Source organism: Sinohyriopsis cumingii, chromosome 5 (assembly GCF_028554795.1).
Source record: "Sinohyriopsis cumingii isolate HCF-2022 chromosome 5, ASM2855479v2, whole genome shotgun sequence".
Taxonomy (NCBI): domain Eukaryota; kingdom Metazoa; phylum Mollusca; class Bivalvia; order Unionida; family Unionidae; genus Sinohyriopsis; species Sinohyriopsis cumingii.
The window spans coordinates 146483896-146509136 of record NC_142965.1 but is presented as its reverse complement, the minus strand read 5'-3'; the positions used below and the strand labels follow the sequence as shown (position 1 = coordinate 146509136).

General features: G+C 36.0%; 1 long non-coding RNA gene across 1 annotated transcript; it reads right to left on the bottom strand.

Moving 5' to 3' along the window:
* On the bottom strand, nucleotides 1–14925 carry LOC149800415 (uncharacterized). The gene is made up of 3 exons (XR_016421376.1): nucleotides 14778–14925; nucleotides 5909–5965; nucleotides 1–468 (listed from the first exon to the last, which is right to left on the bottom strand). It is a non-coding gene; the product is annotated as an uncharacterized LOC149800415 (long non-coding RNA).
* Between the last annotated feature and the right edge of the window lie 10316 nt (nucleotides 14926–25241).

Sequence of the window (25241 nt, the reverse complement as noted above, 5' to 3'; positions counted from 1 at the left end):
TGATGAAGGAACATTTATAACTTCATAAATACAATTTATTTCTTCAATTCAAGAAAAAGGAACACAAGCCTAACTCGAGACTGTACCACTTAACCAGTCATAACCGTTAAGTTTTGCCATATCAGCAAATAACATAACCGTTAAGTTTTGCCATATCAGCAAATAACATGATATGCTTACTTTAATAATAAAACAATTTAGTTCTGTCTCTTCACTGGAAACATGATTCAAAAATATCTATTTTGCTTGGTGCCTCATTTGATTAAAATCGGAAAATGATATTAAAAGGATTTTTGTTTTCTACAAATAGCTAATGGTATGCATCATTATCTAATCTTGAGATACTAAAACTAATATAAACAAATATTTACAATCTCTAAAATATAGAACAAAGCTTATGATATTTCGTTTTGAGTTGATTCAACTACGTCTTCTTTCTATCAAATGGGTCAGACCAAACCTTGAGACCTGCAAAGACATGAATTGGACATCAAGTTTTATATTTATCAGCTAAAACCCTAATAAAATTAGCTCAAGAAAACAATAAAGAAAACAACAAATGCAAACACAGCATAAAAACAAAGTTGGATAAATACACAAATAAATTGTACTGTTAAACATGTACATAAATGATGCCATTTTAACTGAAAAAATTACAAAACCAACCTTTCCCCCTACTTTAAGGTTTGCTTATTGAACAGCCGACAGCCAAGGCCACAGCACAAAGAAACATACACAGAATGTGTGTATTATTGAATACAAAGGCCATAACACAAAGAAACATACACAGAATGTGTGTATCAATGAATAAAAAGGCCATAATACAAAGAAACATTCACGGAATGTGTGTATCATTGAGCACAAAGGCCAAGGTCATAACACAAAGAAACAAGCACAGAATGCGTGTATTATTGAATACAAAGGCCATAACACAAAGAAACATACACAGAATGTGTGTATCATTGAACACAAATGCCATAGTACAAATAAACATACACAGACTGTGTGTATCATTGAATACAAAGGTCATAACACAAAGAAACATGCACAGAAGGTTTACATCATTGAATACAAAGGCCATAACACAAAGAAACATACACAGAATGTGTGTATCAATGAATAAAAAGGCCATAATACAAAGAAACATACACAGAATGTGTGTATCATTGAATAAAAAGGCCATAATACAAAGAAACATACACAGAATGTGTGTATCATTGAATAAAAAGGCCATAATACAAACAAACATCCACAGAATGTGTGTATCATTGAATACAAAGGTCATAACACAAAGAAACATGCACAGAAGGTTTACATGATTGAATACAAAGGCCATAACACAAGGAAACATACACAGAATGCATGTATTATTGAATACAAAGGCCATAACACAAAGAAACATACACAGAATGTGTGTATCATTGAACACAAAGGCCATAGTACAAATAAACATACACAGACTGTGTGTATCATTGAATACAAAGGTCATAACACAAAGAAACATGCACAGAAGGTTTACATCATTGAATACAAAGGCCATAACACAAAGAAACATACACAGAATGTGTGTATCAATGAATAAAAAGGCCATAATACAAAGAAACATACACAGAATGTGTGTATCATTGAATAAAAAGGCCATAATACAAAGAAACATACACAGAATGTGTGTATCATTGAATAAAAAGGCCATAATACAAACAAACATACACAGAATGTGTGTATCATTGAATACAAAGGTCATAACACAAAGAAACATGCACAGAAGGTTTACATCATTGAATACAAAGGCCATAACACAAAGAAACATACACAGAATGTGTGTATCAATGAATAAAAAGGCCATAATACAAAGAAACATACACAGAATGTGTGTATCATTGAACACAAAGGCCATAACACAAAGAAACATGCACAGAAGGTTTACATCATTGAATATAAAGGCCATAGCACAAATAAACATACACAGAATGTGTGTATCACTGAATACAAAGGACACAACACAAAGAAACATACAAAGAATGTGTGTATCATTGAACACAAAGGCCATAACACAAAGAAACATGCACAGAAGGTTTACATCATTGAATATAAAGGCCACAGCACAAATAAACATACACAGAATGTGTGTATCACTGAATACAAAGGACACAACACAAAGAAACATACACAGAATGTGCTCATCAGTGAATGCAAATGCTACAGCACAAGAAACATGTATAGAATGTACTCATCAATGAATACAAAGGACATAACACAAAATAACATACACAGAATGTCCTCATCAATGAATACAAAGGACACAACACAAAGAAACATACAAATAATGTGTGTATCATTGAACACAAAGGCCATAACACAAAGAAACATACACAGAATGTCTTCATCAATGAATACAAAGGACATAACACAAAAAACATACACAGAATGTCCTCATCAATGAATACAAAGGACATAATACAAAGAAACATACACAGAATGTACTCATCAATGAATACAAAGGACATAACACAAAAAACATGCACAGAATGTCCTCATCAATGAATACAAAGGACATAACAAAAAAAACATACACAGAACGTCTTCATCAATGAATACAAAGGACATAACACAAAAAACATGCACAGAATGTACTCATCAATGAATACAAAGGACATAACACAAAAAACATACACAGAATGTCCTCATCACTGAATACAAAGGACATAACACAAAGAAACCATGCACAAAACATGCTGATCAATGAAATATCAGTGATTATTTGAGATGAACCTTCACTCCAACTTTGCCTGAAATCTAACATGGTTCATACAAAATTCTTAAGACCAAGTCTGAAGACTTTGCATAGACTTGTAATAATTTTGCCCAGGTGCGGCTTTAATTAACTTACTGACATTTGATGTTTAGTTCTACAACTTCCTTTTTGCTGTATTTGAGTCCATCTCACAGATTAGAAAACAAAGTGGAAAAGTGTATGACATTCAATATAAATATCAACACTACATATAATGACACTGTAAAACAAGTTACAGTCATTGTTTTTCCAGTGCATGTTTTGCTTTGTCAAATCATTATATTCTATCTCCCAAGTTGTATATAAATCTCTACATTGTACTTCTTTCGGAATTATAACATATCAGTCAAGATGTCTTCAAAATTATTTCATTTCTGGACAATTTCCTATGATCATTTCCTAAGGCAGTTTGAATGAATGGTACATTGTTGGTGTGGCTTCTGACTCCTTGCTGAGGCTATCAGCTTGAACTGTGTTAGCTTGAAAGGAAAATTTGGCCCACATACAGGTTTTCATCCAACAGCTGATTGCTTGGGAGGAGGATTTGGTCCACATTTACAATTTGATCTAACAGTTGATTGCTTGGGAGGACAATTTGGCCCATCTAACAGTTCCATTAGTAAGAGGATTTGTAGCTGACTCATTTAAATTTTCTCAGAATCTTGTCAACTAGTGTTTTTAATTCAACTGAACATGCATTCCTCCCCAGCATTAAGTTATTGTTCACCCTGCTTCATTCATCATATGCTTTGACTGGTTTATCAACATTTACATTACACCTAACTGTAAATTGTGCTCTGGGAAGTTACAGTACAGATTATCAGTCTGGCAAGGGACAATACCGACAGTATCCAAACAAATGCAATGTGTAATGTTAATAAATGTAGGAAATGAAATTCAAGGGCTAGCAATAAATATTTCTAAGAATTTTGCAAAGGCTTTATTAACTTTATCTAATTTTCATGGGCTTTTCGAGACTAGACATAAGATTTCCAGGGCTGTTCAAACCAAGTCTAATGTGGAAGCTAAAGTGTTATGGTTGTGCAGTAGCTTATGATAAAATGATCATTGGCCAAAACACAAGACTATGAGCTGAACATTCTCATCAAGGGCCATAACTATGTCCTGAACATACTCATCAAGGGCCATAACTATGTCCTGAACATACTCATCAAGGGCCATAACTATGTCCTGAACATACTCATCAAGGGCCATAACTATGTCCTGAACATACTCATCAAGGGCTATAACTATGTCCTGAATATATTCATCAAGGGCCATAACTATGTCCTGAATATATTCATCAAGGACCATAACTATGTCCTGAGCATATTCATCAAGGACTATAACATAAGACCATGAGCTGAATATACTCAAGGGCCATAACTATGTCCTGAACATACTCATCAAGGACCATAACTATGTTCTGAACATACTTATCAAGGGCCTTAACTATGTCCTGAATATACTCATCAAGGGCCATAACTATGTTCTGAACATACTATCAAGGGCCTTAACTATCTCCTGATCATACTCATCGAGGGTCATAACTATGTGCTGAATATACCCACCAAGGGCCATAACATAAGACTATGTCCTGAACAAACTTATCAATGAATCCATCCAGTATATTACAGAGATGAAAATATGAATGTCTAGTTATAACTCGCTAATTGTTAACACATTTTGGTGTACAGCACTATTTTAATAGTAAGATGTTTATGCTTTAAATTTATCTCATCAGTTCTTTAACATGTTTCATAGATCATCTGATTTTAGCAGACTACAAAATACGCTTCACATTTCTTAGGACAAAAAAAGTTACCGCTGATTAGAGAACATTTTTATTGACCAGTTGATCTAGAAAGGCTGCAAATTTTATGTACTAGTTTCAATGGGGGATCAAAGTAAGGTACGGCCCTCTGAATCTGATAGGTGGCACTGCTAGAAAACCTGTTCCAACAAATATCTGGTCATGTATTTTAGTACATCTGTCTTTTCTTTGTAATGCCTCTGTGTTTGATTGGTAGGTCTGGGTTTATATTGGTAAATTTCTTTGTTGTGCCTCTGCGTTTGACGGGTAGGTCTGAGTTTATATTGGTACATTTCTTTTGTCGTGCCTTTGTGTTTGATTGGTAGGTCTGGGTTTATATTGGTACATCTTTTTGTCATGCCTTCATGTTTGATTGGTAGGTCTGGGTTTATATTGGTACATTTCTTTGTCATGCCTTTGTATAGACACAGATCTGATGTCACATGAGCTGGCAGACCACAATCTATGCCGCTTTAATTGTACACATCCCTCCTAACAAACTGTATAGATCAAGATCATTTGGCGTATTATGCATGGACAGTGCAGACTGCAGTAGGATTCAATTTATAAGTGAGTACAAAGGATAAATAAATATGATTTTATAAACATATGCTTCAAGATTATGCCAATAAATGGTTACATAAAATAAATTTTAAAATAAAGTATTTTAAAATAAAATGCTGATATCAATAGTTAGTAAAAACATCATTTGAACAAAAATATATGAATCTATTCGGGTACAACATCATGCAACTGAAATGAAAAAACAAATCAGCATATGATTTTAAATATTGAATTTTAAAAAGTCTATTCATTTATTTTGATATTTTTTCTACAAAAGAAATATAAACCTTCAAATATAAAACATCTTGATATGAAAGGATAATGAAACAGTACTAGCAATTACTGTATTGTAAATATACAGATCTCAGTTACTATTAGAATTCTTTGTAAATGCAGTAATGTGAAACTGAATTGGGAATCAAATGTGAAAAAAAAATACTGTCAATGATGGTAAAAATATTTACTTTCAATTACCGGAAAAATTATGAAAATGAAAGTGCTGGTTAGCATTTCAAAGTATGCTGAGAGTCCATTTTGATGATCATAGAGACAGCATCAGGTTTAGTATTTCAAAGATCATCGAGAGTCCATTCTGATGATCATAGAGACAGCATCATGTTTAGTATTTCAAAGATCATCGAGAGTCCATTTTGATGATCATAGAGACAGCATATGCTCTCATCACATGATCACAGGGTGATGAATTTTTCTCTTGCACAATTTTCTTTATTATTTACCTGCTGGCTGTATCTTTTCTTGTTCTATACCACTTCTAGTGATCCGCTGCACTTCCTCTAAAATATATTCAAAACACGAAATGAATTATTTACTAAATTAGAGACACATCAACATTCAGCTTCACTTGCCACGGTTCAGATATCATAACCCTATCTACACCTTGGTGGACTGAACATATATTTTAGTGCTTTGGGGGCGCTAACTAGTTATTATGTACTTTTGAGAGAGTGATGTATGTAAGGTGAAGTTGTTTGCATTTAAAACATGCACAATGGAGAGAATGGTGGCATATCTCTATGCTACATTAATGTAATGTGGATGATATTTCTTTGGATATTGTACTTTTGGAAATTGTACATGATTTAAACACACTGCTAACTAAAATGAATGCTACCTTGTGCAAAAAAATGAGCCTGAATTAGTCCAAATTACACTATCCATAGCAGCTATTAAAATAGGGAAAATAAATTTTGCCACACTAGATAATACCAGCTTCTGAAAAAGCAATGAATAAATTACCAAATATATAAAATGTAAAAAGTTATCAGCTCTTTTTTATACAATTTACCTCTGAAGTTCAGGAAGTGAAAATGACCAAGTGGAGCTAGCACTTTTTTGAAAGGTGCACATCTGGAATAAGGCCAAGCTTATACTCTATAACCCATATTTCACCCATCAATCATATACCAAAATAAAGGGAATTAAGGGTTCTTTGAATTATACCTAAGATATACAAGGTCTTTTCTTAAATATCCAGTATAACCAGTGAGGAAAGCCGGGGAAATTCTTTTTCTTTAAAATCGTAACCGTATACAAAATTTGAAACTGTAGAGCACCACCTTTGTTATAGTGACATCTATTGAATTTCACGAGTTGCCTCCCTTAGTAATGTCAACTAACCAATAGCATGTAACAGCTGTGCATGGTACACCAGCTGAAAATGGTGGAGGCAATTTACTTAAAAAGGATATTTTGTAAGTTTAACATCAAACGTTCAACTATGTACCAAGGGACCATTACAGATGTATCTGAGATATTTGTACAAACATGTACCAGCAGTGGAAAATGGCTTGTTTATCGGTCCATTCAAGATGTGTGCTCCTCTTGTCTCAGCTGTGTAGAAATTTGAACAACTTACTTTTGAAAGTACAGTATGTCATTCAATCCCTTCTATACACTTTACATTCTCAGTCTGATGTATGAAATGCCATTCTGCATTCACTTCCTGGTTCATGTACTGAAGATATGCACTTCCAAAAACAATTGTCTACCCCTTAGCAAATCTTTAAAAATGGGATTCAACCAAGAAACACTTGGAGGTAACTTATGGCTGTATGGAGGATGCAGTAATGGGATTCAACCAAGAAACACTTGGAGCTAACTTATGGCTGTATGGAGGATGCGGCAATGGGATTCAGCCGAGAAACACTAGGAGCAAACTTATGGCTGTATGGAGGATAAGGCAAAAGGATTCAGCCAAGAAACACTTGGAGCTAACTTACAGCTGTATGGAGGATGCGGCAAAGTTTGAATGTTGTGCTCATTCAGGAAGCTGTGACGATGGCTGTTGGTGTATTGTCATTGAGTAGATGGAATCAATGTGGTGGTTTGGTTGTGTTCTACAACTTTTGGCAACACTTTAGAGGCACTCATATGTCCAGTGACACTAGCAGTCAGGCACAAGTACCTTGATGACCAGGCCTTGTGCAATAAAAGATACTTCATATAAAACTCTTCTGACAGTCAGACTACATGATATGATGTGTGATCTCTGTTCATTTTTTCTTTGTCAGACTTTATTCTTTTCTCTGAGTTGGGTTTAGAAAAGTAAATCCAAGTTTCATCACTGTGACAATTTTGTGCAACCATCTCTAGTCGCTCTTTTAATATCTGATGAGCAGCTGTTAGGAAAATTTCAAACCTGGTATATATTTTTTAACTGTTGTCAACAAATGTAGGACCCATCTCACATAAACATTTCTGAGATTCAAATAATTCTTCAATTTATTCAAAAACCAGGTTAAAATGTTCTTCCATAATGCTGGTTATCTTCCAAGCATTCGCAAAGATCTTCAAAATGATGAAAGCACCACAAAATAATTACACATGTAAACTTTATCCAAGTTGGCCTTGAGATCAGAGTACCCTAACAGCGCCCATATTTTACAAGTTGCTTTAAGTTGTCTTGTTTGTAAATGAAGTAATCCAGAATATTTTACAAGGGATTTAAGTTTACACCAATCAGAAACTGAAAGGTGTCATGTGAGTTTGTGCATTTGCTATCTAATAGTGTGCACTCATTTAAAACCATTACTTTAAGGTATAATGTGCATTTAGTTTGCATTGCTTGTTTGTTATTTTTAACTCATTATATGCTGTGATGTAACACTGATGTTGCCCTTAATCTTGTCCTGAAATATCAATTTTTTTAAATTCTGTAATCAACTAATACATAGCTAAAATATTCTCTATGTGTATGGGTTTAATATTAGAATCATTATTAATAGAAGTGAACATGTTTATTTGGATCTGGGTCTAGATTAATGGAATTTCCCTATAATTTAACTGGCAATTTACCTGACACATTCCAGGTTCTACATTATAATTTTAGTAAGAGACCTTCTAATTATAACCAACATTTTATCTTGTAAACATTTAGAACCTTCCAAAATTGAAATGCTCCATTAAGTAATAGTTTCTATTAGAAAATGCTAATTGTGACCTGAGGTCAAGTTAGAAGATTATATAATCTTGTCACTGGAAAAATTATTCATTCATGGCTTAACATCTTAGCAGAATAAAGTTGTCATTGTTGTGTACATTACATGTATTTGATTTAGAATTATTCAAATTACTTCTTCTCAAGAAATACAAAAGTGCCCTGATAACATTCTTGGAAATAGAGGCTTGAGTTTACACTGAAATTTAAAATAAGGATTTAATTCTTGTATTGTATTATTGTAATCCAACAAAATAATGAGGGCACATCAACACCTTACAATCTATCACAGGCACATAAACATTTCCAGCGTTGGATTTAATTTTGATTTCCACTAAAGTTTATTCACATCTTTAAATATCAGACTTGTGTCTGTAATTCTAGATAATTTGGGATTTAATTTGCAATACCATATGTCTCTTTTTTTTAAACATTTTCACTTTGCATTCTAGAGAAAATAAATTATTTGTTAAATTTTACAAAGCTTGTTGCTTTTCTCTTTTCTATTACTTATTTTCAGACCACAGAGTTGTAATAGAAAATGGAGTGCTTGCCCTTGGGATACAAATTTCTCAAAAATATTTCAGAAAACTTTGTTTTTGAAATTTAAAATCACTTTGTTTTGGAATTTCTATGTCCCAGGTATTACTTCAAATTTTAGAAATCAAAAGTGAAACCAACAAGCTTTTACAATATCATCTAAAGTAGAGAACCTTTTTTGAACCCTACCCAGGAGGGTTAAGAATTTCTGAAAATGGAATCATAGCTAAAAAGTTGGTATTAGAGTTAATACAGGTTCAATTTCAGCTAGAAATTATGCAGATGCAAAGAGAGAGGGAAGAGGGAGAGAGACAATGGCAGAAAGAAAAAGATAGCTAATGCAAATGCAAATGCAAAGAAAAAAGGAAGTGTATTTCAACTTAGATTAAAAGAATTAAAACTGGCGATAACCCACTTTTGTTATTATCAGAAATATCAAGTTAGTATCCCATTTTCATGAGTAAAAAATATATCAATATTTTGTTCAATCTGAGAAAATTGTTGAAATTTTCAAATAGCCAAGAAAGCACTGGACTTTATTATTAGAAAGTGTACTTATTGGCAAAGCTCCTGATATTTACATTTCACTATTACAGCAGAGTATTGATTATGATGTAGTTAAGGAATATATCTGGAACGATCTTGAGTTCATACGTGAAGCATATTGACAAGGTTTTAGGAACTGTAGAATATAGGTCGACAGAGTGGAGAAATTGTGGAAATTTACGTGTTGTTTGAATATTTAGATTTGTCATTAAACTGTTATTCCTCACATTTTATTTTTTGGTATATTATCTACCTACACTGTCGGCATTGCTAACTGGGGGCTCAGAGCTATATATATATATATATATATATATATATATATATATGGGGACAACATTACAAATTTAATAAACTATATGACAGCATTCGACAAATACAGGAGAATTTTTGAACGCAATTTCTCTCAATCAATACAAAGACTTATTCAAATTGCCAGTTATTTCATCAGGCAAAATTAAAGGTGAGAGTATTTCCTTCCATTGTCCCTTCTATGCTATTCATCTGCAACTTCCACCTTGTATACTGATTCGGTACTTCCGGTACCCTTATTTCTGTTCTCCTGCCTTTCACCTTCACAAACTACCTATTCTCCTGGCCCTGTGCCTTCGGACAACTGCCTATTATACCGGACCTGTGCCTTCGCACAGCTGCCTATTTCCATGTGCTCTCCAGCTCTTCTCCTCTCTCTAACCTTTGGGTGGCACCCTATCCCACCAGGAAAGCTTCCTCAGAAGCCTTTGTTCCAAATTTCATCTGAATTTCCTAGAATTCCTAAATCCCACTCTTTTTTATGAGTGCACAATTTGCTCTCGGAGTGTCGTGATGATTCTTTAGTCATGTCAAAACCTGTACTGATTCTTCCTAAATGAATGTAACAGGATAACATCTGACTGCATGAGAAACTCGCCCAAAATTTGACTATCTTAGTTCTGATTGGATACCGGTGGTCTCTTTGAGTACTGCCTGGGGTAGCAGCACTGACATGTTATGTCAGGTTTTCTGGTCTCTAAGCCTAACCTGACCGGTGGCATCACTGCCTGATTGCAAAACAAATAGAGTTTCTCACAAATGCCTCAAGATTCTCTTTGAATTAACCATGAACTTGAGTGTGATGCAATGGCTAAGTCACAGACAGGTGGTTTCTTTGTTTCAGAATTGATCTATAGTTGTCATATTACATAACACGTATTGATAATACCCAAAGTACTTTGATTTACAAATTCTATCAGAAGACATTTGTAAATATGATGCAGGAATTGTTAGCCAATTTTTCTCACACAACATGACACATGTAATCCAAGTTGGAAGATGCATCGCCAGCATGATGGTAGTAAATATAATGTAGTTTGTGACATCATTTTGAAGGCTCAAAATTGTTAGAATCAAATGTATGTAAACTTTTTGATCAAATTGGCACACCATATAGCAAATTCCTTTATTTTCAAACACTTGATATGTCATTTTAATAGTTCTGATCACCAGCTTAAGAGGTATAAACTTCAGGACTGTTCATTTGGCAATTATGAACACAGATTAATCCCTTTTTTATTCTTGAAGAGTGTTGTTAAGTATTATCTCAACTTTTAATTTATTACTCATTTTTTAGGTACAAGAATGTGTGCACTGAAACAATGAATACATGAATTAAAGTTCTTTGATTTGCCTGGATTATGTTTATATATCAGAATAAATCAGCGCAAGGTGGATTCTAATGTACAATCAGGGGATGATTTACCATTAAATTATCCAAGATAGAAAAAAAACATGGTGATAGATGTTTCCACTGTCTTTTTAATTCACTTGAAGAAATGTAGGAATATCAAGTTTATTTAGTCCAAGGTGCAATAAATAATGTTTCCAATTTTGCAAATTTCCTTTTGTTGATGAGAAAACTGTTGGTTTCAAAATTTCTGAAATTCTGAATACATGCAATTCTTAGGGTTTATGGGGGAGTAAAACATTAATGTGTATGTGTGTGTGTGTATTTTTAATGTAGCTTTAATAATTTTAGTCATATCACTATGATGTTTGCAAATGTAATAATGATACCCTGGTAAATCAAAAAATGGTTAATTGTTTTACTCTAAAATGTGTATTTCAAAAAAATTTGAGTAGTTATGCTCATGGTACATGTATTTTGAAAAATGCATTTTCAACAGTCAATATTAGCTATTTTTGATTTATCATGATCTCATTATTACATATTAATATTCTTTCCCTATACACCTGAACATATTATGCCAGGAGCTATCCAAAAATGGAAATCTAAAAATAACCAGTCCTCCAAAATTTCCGACTTGTGGAGATCAACAGCTTTTTCCTAAACAATGGGGACTTCATAAATATGTAAAACATGGAAACATTTTTTATAATATCTTAAACTAAGTAAATGTTAAGGTATTCATACATTTGTAGACGTAAATAAAAGAACACATTTTGAAACATGTATTCAACTTATTTCCTTTTCCTATGTACGGTAATTTAATCTAAATCATCTCCGAATTTGCATTAGAATTCAGATTCCTTTGATGTACTCCCAAACAGAAGCACAATCCAGGTGTATAGTAAATGCCAAAATGCATGTTACCATATTTGTGGGCCTATAAGTTAATGCTGAGTATAAGTCGAATGAGCAAATTTGGCATCCTTCATCCATATACAAGTTGATGTTGAGTATAAGACGAGGCCAGATCAATACCTCGACTTCATCTTTTTCACTTTGTTCCTCATAGCGTCGCAAATTTTATCCTATATGTAACTCAGTAACCTTTCCGGTCTGGATCAATAAATGTAACTAAAAGTACCTAATTTGTTTCACACGAAGTATTTTAAACGTATTATGTACTTCTAGCTACATATAATGACACTGACCTGAAAATTTATTGAGCAACAGATAGGATAAAATTCACGTTGCTGTGTGGAATTAAAACTACACAACTTCTGGTTTCATAAATATTAAAAGCATCAATGTATGCTATTTCAGATTACCAGCAATAGGGAAACTGCATCATTGATGCGAAAAAGATTTTTCCACATTTTGTTGGTGGGGGGGGGGAGGTGGGGAAAGAGAGATGCATGCATATTCCCTCGCATTTTCATCTTGCACTCATTATCAAAATAAAATATGGCCCAATATATATGAGAGAGAGAGAGAGATTCCAGGTCTTTATGGGGTTTGTTCTTCACCTTATTGCCTTTGTTTAGCTGAAGCTTTTGTCAAAGAGAGAAAAAAGTTATGAAATTGTTATCATGTATTCAGAGTTTGGTCCAAAAATTTATATACTTTTGAACTGTTACTAATATTTTGAGTCTGTAAGCATGATGTCACCATTGGAAATTTTCTTTTCGTGCACGAAAATTATAATGAGGTCAGACACACAAGATTTGGAGTGTCTGCTTTCCATAAATACCCAGCACTACAACATAAGACACATCACATGATATTTTTTTTTTGTGCTACTTCTTGCTGCCTAAAAAAGGCCTTGTGTAGCGTGTTCCCAACCTGAATGACAGGAAAATGAGAGGTAAAATTTTCAGGAATATCTCACACTAATGGCAGCTCTTATCAAAGCTTTTCCACAAATTTAAATCTAATTGACTATACTTACTGGGCTGTCTATATCCTGATGGAATCAAAATCTGACAGCAGCAAATGGATGCATTTTCATGTTCACTTTAGCTGGTTGAATGAATACGGAAGCCAGGAATGGTGAAATAGGATTAGGCCGAAGAATGTTTCTTTAGCAAAGCCAAAAAAATGTACTAAATTGATGAAAATGTTTAGACAGCTTTATTTCATTCAATATATTTATCATCTTTTAACCAATCTTGGTGTTCCTGATGTCCATTGCATTTCAACCATCTGAAATGCAGGTAAATGGAACTTGAAAACACTTCCATTTGCTCGTGTGAGAATGTGAATTTATTCTAAAAAAAGACATTGATACAAAAGCTTCAATATTCGTTGCCAAGTGTATGTGATATATGCTAATATGCCATTATCGGCAGTAAGACATTGCACCAAAACATAAATAACCTGTGATATGTTTTACATTGTAGGATTATATAAACACCCATAATTCCATTTAAAAAGAGCTATCATATGATCATAGGATATGGCATAATTTCTGGGTCTAATGCTAATTATCAAAAGTATATTAGAATTATCCCCACCTAGCTTGAGCATAGCTATGAGCAAATCTTGTTTCTCTAAGATTTTGGACACTAACGAGTTCTCAAATTTCAGGTTTTGCAAGGTTCTCTGCGAAGAAATGGAATCCAAAAATATGACATTATTCTTTGTGTAGATGTTTCAATATAGTTCAAAAGATTTGAATACGACTGAATTTTAACTTTAAAAATGAGGGCTTCGTCCAGTAAGAATCCTAGTAATGTAGTGCTACAATGTAAAAGTAAGATATAGCACACGTTGGGCATTCAACTCCGATTATTTCAGTAATGGGTATAATTTTTTACAATTTGATTCTAATTTCTACATACCTTTATTTGGCAAGTATTCACTTCATTTGTTTTCGTATGCATCCACATTCCTTTGCAAAGTCAATATTTAGACAACCGCGAAGTGCATAACAGCAAAATCAAAGTTAAAGACTAAAGTACGTATACATTTTTGGACGAAATGAACCTAAAGGCGTGATCAAGTACAATCCGAATTGAATGTTGCGCGCTGTGATGCCACAATGAAAGCGACGTATATTGATAAACAAATTCGTACTGACTTATATTGTGACGATTCACTGGAAATGTCTTTTTCTTGACCCATGTTTAGCACATGGCCACCATTGTGAAAGACCATAGATATTGGTAATTTTCACATGGAAGTTTCTTGATAACAGTGAAGGTGCAAAGTATTCAATAATCAGGACTGCATAGACTTTGGTGAAAGAAAATCAGTGTTAAAATTTAAAAGAACAATTTATATTAAATATAAAACGAGCAAATGTGCATCAAGTACCAAATGTGTGACAAATGAGATTGCATAACTGCTTTTCGTCGAAATTTAATAACACAAGCACTGGCTTTTATAAAAATAAGTCACTTACGCCACTTCTCCGGGAAGAAGTATGGCTGTATGAAAATTGGATACATTACTACACCGATGCCACAAACAAACGCAACAGGTATCCATCTTAACCCTCCTTGACGCATCTTTCTTCACACCAGACTTCTTTAACAACTTAGAGTTACTTCCCTGGTACGTTCCATTCGGAACATCTTCAGTTTTTTCCACTAATAACTATGAAGCCCATGCTGTACTCGTATACCGAATGTTACACTGGACAACAAATTTTTACAAAAGTCATGTTACTGAAATAAAATTAGTCAATTCTTATCAATTTTTATGTGCTGAACACGAATATGACAGTCAAATTGCAAAATTGGCTCTAGTTTTTTTGTAATCTGCAAGAAATTAATGTTTACATAACGAAATGCATTCCAATAGTAAAAGGTCAACTGTAATAGCCTACCTATAAAAAAATCAAGTCATTGACTACATCTTAGATTTCTTCGCCTGTCTCTTGTACAGCTGTTCGGGAGCATCTCTGAGGAGTGTCCAGCTGTAGTCAGCCAGCATTGTAGTGGACCATTTTCCCTGGTATCTTTGTTCCATTGTTGCGATATCTTGATGTAAACGTTCGCCGTGTTCATCACTAACAATACCACAGTTGCTAGGAAAGAAATCCAAATGGGAATGAAGGAAGTGAATCTTTAGAGACATATTGCAGCCAAGTTTCTTATACTTCATCAACATGTCTTCTACTAGTTCCTTATAGTTTTCTGCCCTAACATTTCCGAGGAAGTTTGTAGAAACTAGGCGAAAAGCATTCCATGCTTGTTTCGCGTCACCTTCCAGCAAGTTGTTGAACCGGTCATCGTTGAAAAGCTCTCGAATCTGAGGACCCACAAAAACTCCCTCTTTAATCTTTGCTTCGCTGAGTCGAGGGAATTTTTCATGCAGGTATCGGAATGCTGGCAAAGTCCGGTCAATGGCTTTCACGAAGTTCTTCATCAAACCTAGTTTGATGTGAAGGGGTGGTAGCAAGATTTTCTGAGCCTCAACCAGAGTTGGGTGTTGAATATTCTTCTCTCCAATGGCTACATTCTGCCTGTGAGTCCATTCCTTCCTCATGTAGTGCATTTCCCTTGCTCGGCTATCCCACTCGCATAAGAAACACATGTATTTTGTATATCCTTGCTGCAGTCCCATTAAAAGGGCAACTACCTTCAAATCACCACAGAGGTGCCAGCTGTACTTGTTATACTCAATGGAATTCAGTAGCTGCCTTAAGTTATCGTATGTCTCTTTCATGTGGACAGCATACGCTACTGGAATAGATGGAAGAATGTTTCCATTGTGCAAAAGCACAGCCTTGAGACTCAGTTTCGAAGAGTCCACAAATAGTCTCCATTCTTGTGGGTCATGAGTGATTTTTAAAGCATTCATGAGGCCCTCAATATCGGAACAGAATATCAGATTACTTTCCTTTCTGAAGAAAGGCTCCAATTGCTGGTGGCGCTTTCGATATGCAGTAATTGTGACATCTTCTTCTAGAAGATTCCATTGTTGGAGTCTTGATCCTAGCAATTCTGCCTTGTTCTTTGATAAGTCCAAATCACGAATCAGGTCATTTAGTTCTTCCTGTGTTATTCTGTGTGGGGTTGATGATGCACCACAGTGAAAATCTGGAACACTGCATGCTGATGGACCAGGAGAAGAACAGGTCGACTCACCTTTGTCTTCGTCAGATGAATCAAGAGAATATTCTGCTGGAGGTTCTGGAATAGGAAGTCCCTCACCATGTGGAACTGGTCTCAATGCAGACGGAATGTTTGGGTAGACTATTCTCGACTTCTTTCGCTTCGTTATTCCGCCGGAAAGAGGAGGAACCAAGCAGAAGTAACAGTCATTTAGGTGGTTGCTTGGCTCTCTCCACACCATTGGGACTGCAAACGGCATTGATGACCTTTTGCAATTCAACCACTGTGAAAGCTGTGTTGTACATGTAGCACAGCATATATGCGGAGCCCAAGGCTTGTCTTGGTCACCAACCTTGCATCCGAAGTAAAGATGATATGCCTTCTTCACTTGAGAATTGATACTTTTCTTCTGGTTGGCAAATGTCACTTCCCCACAAATATAGCAAAAATTGTCCGCGGTATTAACACACTTTCGAGGCATTACTGTTCTTTATTGTACGTAAATGGATAAAATAATAAGTTTTATGTAACAGTAGCTTGAACTGTCTCGCACAACGTCTAAAATATTTTAAATGCTGAACCTATCTGATTGGGCTTTATATAGTACACTGCTTACGTCAGCTTCAGCAGCCGCCTGGCATTAGTATAATAGGCCTACACATGTATAGTACACTGCTGACGTCAACTTACTTCAGCAGCCGCATGGCATTATTATTGCATTGCATCAGAAAATGATGCAATCAACTGTGGATGATGTGAGCATGATGGTATTATGCAATGTTACATCATTATTCCGGATGTTGCTGCAGTCCTACTGGAGAAATTTACACGGTGAAACATAGAAAATGAGGTATATGAATATCTTCAAAACGAGAGCCAATACAAATTTTTCACGGTTATATTCGTGTTCGGCACACCAAAATACTACAGATTAGGGCCTTTTCAAGTCAGTAATGATTTCACTGTTGACCAGTGTTATTAAACATGCGCTAGATACTAGAGTGGTAGTGTAAATAGCATGGTAATTCTTAATTTAAGCCCATGATGAGAGATTTTCCACTAAAATTGTTTAGTAATTAAACATATGGATATATTTATGAATTGGGTACTTCGGGCTTGTGTTGTTCTTGAAACTGACGCGAGGAATGTACACATCTTGTAGTGGCGTTGCAGTATGCAGTGAAATACCAATATATGACCAACAGCTAGAAACCCATAGCAGTGGACACGTGGGATTAAAGCAAGTAGAATACCTATATAAAAAATGCCATGGATGGCAACTATTTTAAATTACATGAATCAGTTTCTTACTTATTTTTTTCCCCCTCAAAATTATCGCATAAGAAAAGGGCTTACGTCTGCACTGAGCATCACGTTGTGTCACAAATTTCCTTCGGACGTGAAAAATGCATGTATAAATTTTAGGCTGGTGTGCATAAGCTTCTTTTGCTAAGAACTTTCACTGACATATCAGGTCAAGTGAATGATACAATTATGTTTTGTTTTCTTATAGCTAGAAAAAGTATGTTCTTATTCTCATTTTGTATACTTTATACTTTCAGGATTTTTAATTTGGACAGGTGCTTCATTATTACATTTTTGCCGAAGAACTTTCTCTCGCAACCGTAGGTGAATGCTGACTGTCGCGGTTTGCTACTTCTTTGGTATCCACCCGTCTACGGGAGACGATGGTGTAGCTTCAGAGTAAGTTTTTGTTTCTCCTTCTTTCTAGCTCTCTTTTCAGCTTGTTTTATGTTTCTGTCTTCCTCGGCTTTTTGAACGCCATGTCTGACGGCTAGATGAAACGGTCCAGAGCCTAATAGAACTTGTCTTACTCCTCGTGGGTGGAGCAGAGGGTTGGGGCACACACGCTGAAGATGTTGACCGGGCCTAAGGATGTTGACAGCCGTTGGGCAAGGATTCTCTCAGTACGTGATGACGGAGGTTCAATGAAGGAAACTAGCGTGTTCTTTACAGCAAAGTCTACACCGTGCTGCCTATGTTCATCCGAGGGCTTCCCTTGCCAAAAGAAGGTGTAATTGGCTTCCCCGATGGTACCGCTGTCAGCCAGTCGGGTCTCCTGGAGGCAGGCATAGTCGATGTTCAGTCGGGAGAGTTCTGTGCCAAATACGGCAGTCTTCCGTGCATAGTCGATCTGCTGTAGGTCAGCGGTCAGTCCAGGACACGTGGTCCTGATGTTACAGGTTGCAAAACGAAGAGCTGGAGTCTTCTTATTTCTTCTTTGAGTTTTTCCTTGTGCGGAGTTTGTGGCCCACTTGTCGAGATGGTTCTCTAAGCTCCACGCACCCAGTGAAGGAGGCAGGCCATGGCGGGCAGTACCTTACTGACTGGGGGCTGCTCAGCATGAGGCGGGCGGTAGCTGTCCAGTGAGACATGGTGATCTCTCCCACCGTTAGAAGTAACCCCTGGCGCCAAGCTCTACGCCAATCGAGCCTTGACTTATAACCGGTAAACTGCTACTTCCCGTGTTGTGCCGACGACGTACGACGACGCTGAACTGTCCTCTCCAGTGGAGCTACGAAGCTTGCGCAGGGTGGTATGGAGAATCAGCTGTTGCAGATCCCCCCTCTCCACGCAGATGGTGGACCCATGGGAACGACGAATCCCGATACAGGTTGGCACCAACGGTGTCTCAGGAGCTGCCGGAATGACGTTGAAGTCAATGTCAAACCGCCTTAGGGACTCCGTCTCCGGATTTTCTGTCAGGGTTTACTCTCTTAGCCTTTCCCATGATTGGTTATAGCCGCAAGGCAGCAGAGGTTTGCAATCGGAGTTTTCCTTCTCCTAGATGAGCTACCATCCAAGGTTTACTAGTCCCGTCTACCCGAAGCGACTGGTTTTAAGGCGCACTGGCCCGCCTTCACCCCTTCTCCTGTTAGTGGAAAAACATGGTCCGCCGGATTTCGAAGCTCAGCCACTTGCGAAGGCCAGGAGCTGGATTTTTGTTGACAGAGGCGATCAGAGACACAAGCCGTATGGGGCATTTCTGAAGGAGTGGGGCGCTTGTCTCCTACTCCCATCCCGGCATTGTCAACCTTGGACCACGGTTTGCTACTGGTGGTGTCGTATTATGAGGTTGTACCTTCTTACAAAGTATCCGCTTTATTTGGCCATCGTTATCTAGAGGGTGATCGCCCTCGGTATTGTTGTTGCCCGGATCGAGTAAATATTAAAGCGTGAAACTTACAGATAGAATAAATAGAGATCTGTGCAGATATATAAAACAGAATGACACGAGCCCCCATACAAGGAAAAACAAAAAAAAATGAATCAATTACATAAACAACTGGGATAATACATTACATGAGAAAGATCCACTTCCTTTTGAAATAAATCTTTCACCGAATTTCAAACACAAATATATTTATATAAATAGCCGATCTGTTTTAAATAATGTAATTAGTTTCTCATATAATCGAGTGAACGATCGAGGTCATTGGCTTGTACAACTTCATAACCTGCTTATTCCGGTCATCTCTGACTTAACTATGGTGATTCCTCCAGGTCATTTCGCTTGTTCAGTTTTCCGACCTCCCTACTGTCTCGCCTCTTTTCGGCCCTCAAACTTTCTGTGGGTACCGGGATATGTAAGTTCGTAGAGACTTGGATAAGTAGGTACGTGGATACGTCAGTGGATACTTCCGTGGATACGTCCGTGGAGCTATTTCCCCGTTCAAAATAAACAGATACAGCCTAAATCTTCTGTATGTTGTCCTACTGGGAACAGATCATTACTCCCCATTATATCAGATATCATTCTATCGGAATTCAAACAGACCAAAGAATGTCTGGTCAAGCTAAACATGGCAGACCATAAACAAACCTAGTTTCACAAGATTGATATACTTCCTAATGGCTATTTCATTACTGATTCCCATTAATATTACACGGGACATAACGGTTCCATTCTCGTCTCAGTTACACAAATGAATGAATGAAATTCATTAGATGAATTAACTAGGTCATTTTCAGCGAAATACACACATTCAAGTCTTTAGCATACATAAAATCATCAAAGATTGGTGAATTCAAACGAATTCTCGTAACTCATATCAACTAAAGTAATACATGAAATTCTTAGATTCCTATAGCAATCAAGACGACAAATTCAAAGAATTCGTCAAACACGTATAAAGAAAATCATTGTACGAATTCAGATAGATTAACTCAAACAGTTATACTCATTTCAAGACAACTGATCCATGGATTTAAAAAAATAAATTCATGCAAATATAAACAATTAAATTCAAGCAAATCATTATATTGGTATTAGCGTCTGCATGAAATTGACGCAAATACCTTCTGCTTTCAAGCTTTGTTCGCTTATACCGCCAAATTGTGTCCGTTGACTTTCCAGACATCCATTCCCTTTGACCAATGTTACGAGAGAATTTCTTCCAAATTCAATCTCGGAGTCCCTTATATTTTCACTCTTGCCGGAAAATTGCAGACTGGCTAGATTTCTTTCGATGAGGGCAATTAATTCCTCAAGAAATTTTCGTGTGGGAACCCCGCCCTTTATTTAGTGTAACCAATCAGGAGTAAACGTATTTACCGCCTTTTATAACTAGGCGCCACAATTGAGGTCAGCATGGCTTATAAAATTCCAAACAACAGATCTTGAAAATTTCAAATCTGACAGTTCCGATATAAAATCGAAGCTAACCTTCCCTTTTCTAGTCGTCCAACGGTTAAGTAAACGAAGGCTTAATTAAGAATCACTTCCTCTCCCGACACAGACATTAGAAGTCATTACAGTATAGCGATTTAACAAGCACCTGTCCCCATAAATTTAATTAATTGTTCTCTGGCTCAGATTAATATGCCCTTCATAGAACTACAGAAATTTGCATCCCTACAGAGACTAATTTGGACCAAACTATGAGCTGCATCGGGCAAAATCACCGGCTGATTCAGACCATGTGAAATACAATAAGAAAACAATAGAACACACATACCTGATATTTTTGCAGTTACTACTGCTATTGCAAACATGGTAATACACGTTAAGGTTGAATTCAGCTCTTAAATTTAGTTCCTTTTTAATTTCTAGCGGAAATAAGAGCAAAATAGATATGAGCTATTGCATTTAGATTTGTTAACAACAGAAAGAAGAAAAAAACTTTAAATGTTTACAAAAAACAAAACGTACAATTATTCTTTGAATATTTGGAATCCATTTTAAATAAGTCCTATGAGAATGGACGAAACTGTCAAACAGTATGGTATATAACATGACCCATAGCTTTTATTGACTTCTCATGTAAACAGTATGCTATATACATTGACCTATAGCTTTTATCCATTTCTCACGCATATTGTATTTTCTACGCATTTTGTAAGTGTAAACCTTGAAGGTTTTTGGGAGCCGTTTTGGGGGTATCTTTAATGTGAACATAATCTTCAGGAGCTGTCGAAAGACTTTCTCGACCGAACTTGATTGTCTTGGCTTTTTAGTGAAGGAGAATGGTGTTGGGTCAGGCTGACTCATGTTTTGAGACTAACTGGCTCTTGTGCTAAACCTTGCTGCCAAGTAGTACAATATCACATAACGCCAAAGCATAAAAACCCCGAACCTTGCAATCTGATATCTCTACCTAGTAGTACAATATCACATAACGCCAAAGCTTAACAACCACGAACCTTGCAATCTGATATCTTTACCTAGTAGTAAAATATCACATAACGCCAAGACATAACAACCACGAACCTTGCAATCTGATATCTCTGCATAGAAGTACAACATCGCATAACGCCAAAGCATAACAACCACGAACCTTGCAATCTGATATCTCTACCTAGTAGTACAATATCGCATAACGCCAAAGCATAACAGCCACGAACCTTGCAATCTGATATCTCTACATAGAAGTACAATATCGCATAACGCCAAAGCATAACAACCACGAACCTTGCAATCTGATATCTCTACCTAGTAGTAAAATATCACATAACGCCAAGGCATAACAACCACGAACCTTGCAATCTGATATCTGTACCTAGTAGTACAATATCGCATAACGCCAAAGCATAACAGCTACGAACCTTGCAATCTGATATCTCTACCTAGTAGTAAAATATCACATAACGCCAAAGCATAACAGCCACGAACCTTGCAATCTGATATCTCTACATAGAAGTATAATATCGCATAACGCCAAAGCATAACAACCACGAACCTCGCAATCTGATATCTCTACCTAGTAGCAAAATATCACAAAACTCCAAGGCATAACAACCACGAACCCTGCAATCTGATATCTGTACCTAGTAGTAAAATATCACATAACGCCAAAGCATAACAGCCATGAACCTTGCAATCTGATATCTCTACATAGAAGTATAATATCGCATAACGCCAAAGCATAACAGCCACGAACCTTGCAATCTGATATCTCTACCTAATAGTACAATATCGCATAACGCCAAAGCATAACAACCACGAACCTTGCAATCTGATATCTGTACCTAGTAGTACAATATCACTTAACGCCAAAGCATAACAACCACGAACCCTGCAATCCGATATCTGTACCTAGTAGTAAAATATCACATAACGCCAAAGCATAACAGCCACGAACCTTGCAATCTGATATCTGTAAAGCTCATGTTATCGAATATACAGAGCTTAAAGACAAAATTCACTTTAAGAGATAGAATAAAATCCTTACAAATTTTTAAACTTTAATAGATGGTTCTAAGTTTGAAAGGTTCAGTGGTGTGGAAGTAAGGCTTTTGCCCCATTGGCCTCCTTGGCTCTACTTCCACCGTCTTCGCCACTATCCCTTATGATATATTAAGCCCATAAGTGACGGTTGCCTGTTGCTCACGTTTAATTTTGTGCACGGGGATGTTTGCACCCCCACATATGCGAAGTAAGTGACCAGGTAGGGTAGAGTCTCGTCCAGATAGAAGTCTGCCAAGTGCTCCAGTGAGGCCAAAAGCACGTTTACACGTTGTTGAGGATAGTCTTATACATAACACACAAAATGTGTCATTTGTGACAACAATGGCAGATGAAGTCACCGACATATCCCACATTGAACGCCTTGTCGTATATGCTCAGACTATTTCTGATGACATGAAACCTTTAACGAGATTTTTAAGAAATATAGAATATTCAGACGCTTCTGGCAAGGGATTTAGTCACATTATATAACTAATATTTTTGTTGTGTATTTAAACAATGTCATTATATTTTAAAAACTACTGAAAACTGATCATTGGTTTGAATAAGACTCATAGGTTTGGATTTTGCCTTCCTATTTTTTGCCTTGAGTCAAATGACTTACATGAAGCCATTTGTGGATAAAACACTGTACATTAGAAGATTTGTTATTGATCATGATCTTATCATGTGACAGTAACAGTGATTGTTTGAATGGACACAGCAATTACAACAAAAGACTTGTTACTGATTATGGTCTTATCATGGGAAAGTTACAGTGACTGTTTGAATGGACACAGTAATTACAACAAAAGACTTGTTACTGATTATGGTCTTATCATGGGACACTTACAGTGATTGTTTAAATGGACACATTAATTACAACAAAAGACTTGTTACTGATTATGGTCTTATCATGGGACAGTTAACAGTGATTGTTTGAATGGACTTACAGTAGTAGATTGCCTGAACATAGTAATTACATTAGAAGATTTATTCTTCAAAGATGAACATGTTTTGCCAGGTTACATTTCTTGGCAGCATTTACTTTTAACAGTACTTGTTTATTTGTGGTCAATATTCCTGAAAAAAATTCAAATGTTAAAGCTGCAAATTCAATATCTTTTGTTCATATAATATTTCCTGGTGAAATTCACACAAATCTCATTGAATTTCATAACTACAGCCCTTTACAAACTTTCATTAATAACCGTGCAAGGCAGATTAGCGCTAATGAAGTAGAGACCATCAAATTAGTAAATTTGTTGTTTATCATACGAACTAGCTTATATTAATTATGTGCATTACTACCAGATCTGGAAGATAAATCGTACCTTATACTGACATAAATAACCCGAAGTTTAATACTGACATAAATAACCCGAAGTTTTATGCTGACATAAATAACCCGAAGTTGTTTCAAATGTGTTTATGTTTGCCAGTTTTGTCAGAAAATAAACTGACTGACACTCGTTTGCTTGTTAACCAATGTTACTAAAAATGTCTGAAAAGAGGCATTCAACTAAGTCAAACAGAATATGCCGATTTCAGTCAGTTCTGACCTGAGGCAAAATAAACACTTTAATGATTACACTAAGAGACTAAATTTGATCTATGACTGCTTATAATGACTTATATTAACAACAAATCCAAATTCAATTTGCCAGGCAATCTTACTTAATTGATGACATAATGATTCCCATTGAAGTTTGTTAAAAAATGTTGTTTGTTTCTATTATTGATACGTTTGGCTTTTACTATTTCTCTCCAAACAGCTGGATGGAGCATAGAGAGATTGCACATGTACTTGTGCTTGAACTTGCTCATTTCTCCTCAATTAAGCAAGTATGATGGTAGGCTGGATGGAGCTTATAGAAGCTGCACATGTACTTGTTCTGGAACTTGCTCATTTCTCCTAAATTAAGTAAGTACCGAATCTGTTTGTGAAGAGCCATATTAATGTACAAGATATCCCATAATAGTGATCCTTGATATTTACAATCACTATTCCAGTATAGGCTACCTGGTAATACTCCCCACCTGCGATCCATGTCTACCAAACAGTATAAAATTCCCAAACCAAATAAGGAGTTATTTAAAAAGTTTCCGATACTCTAGA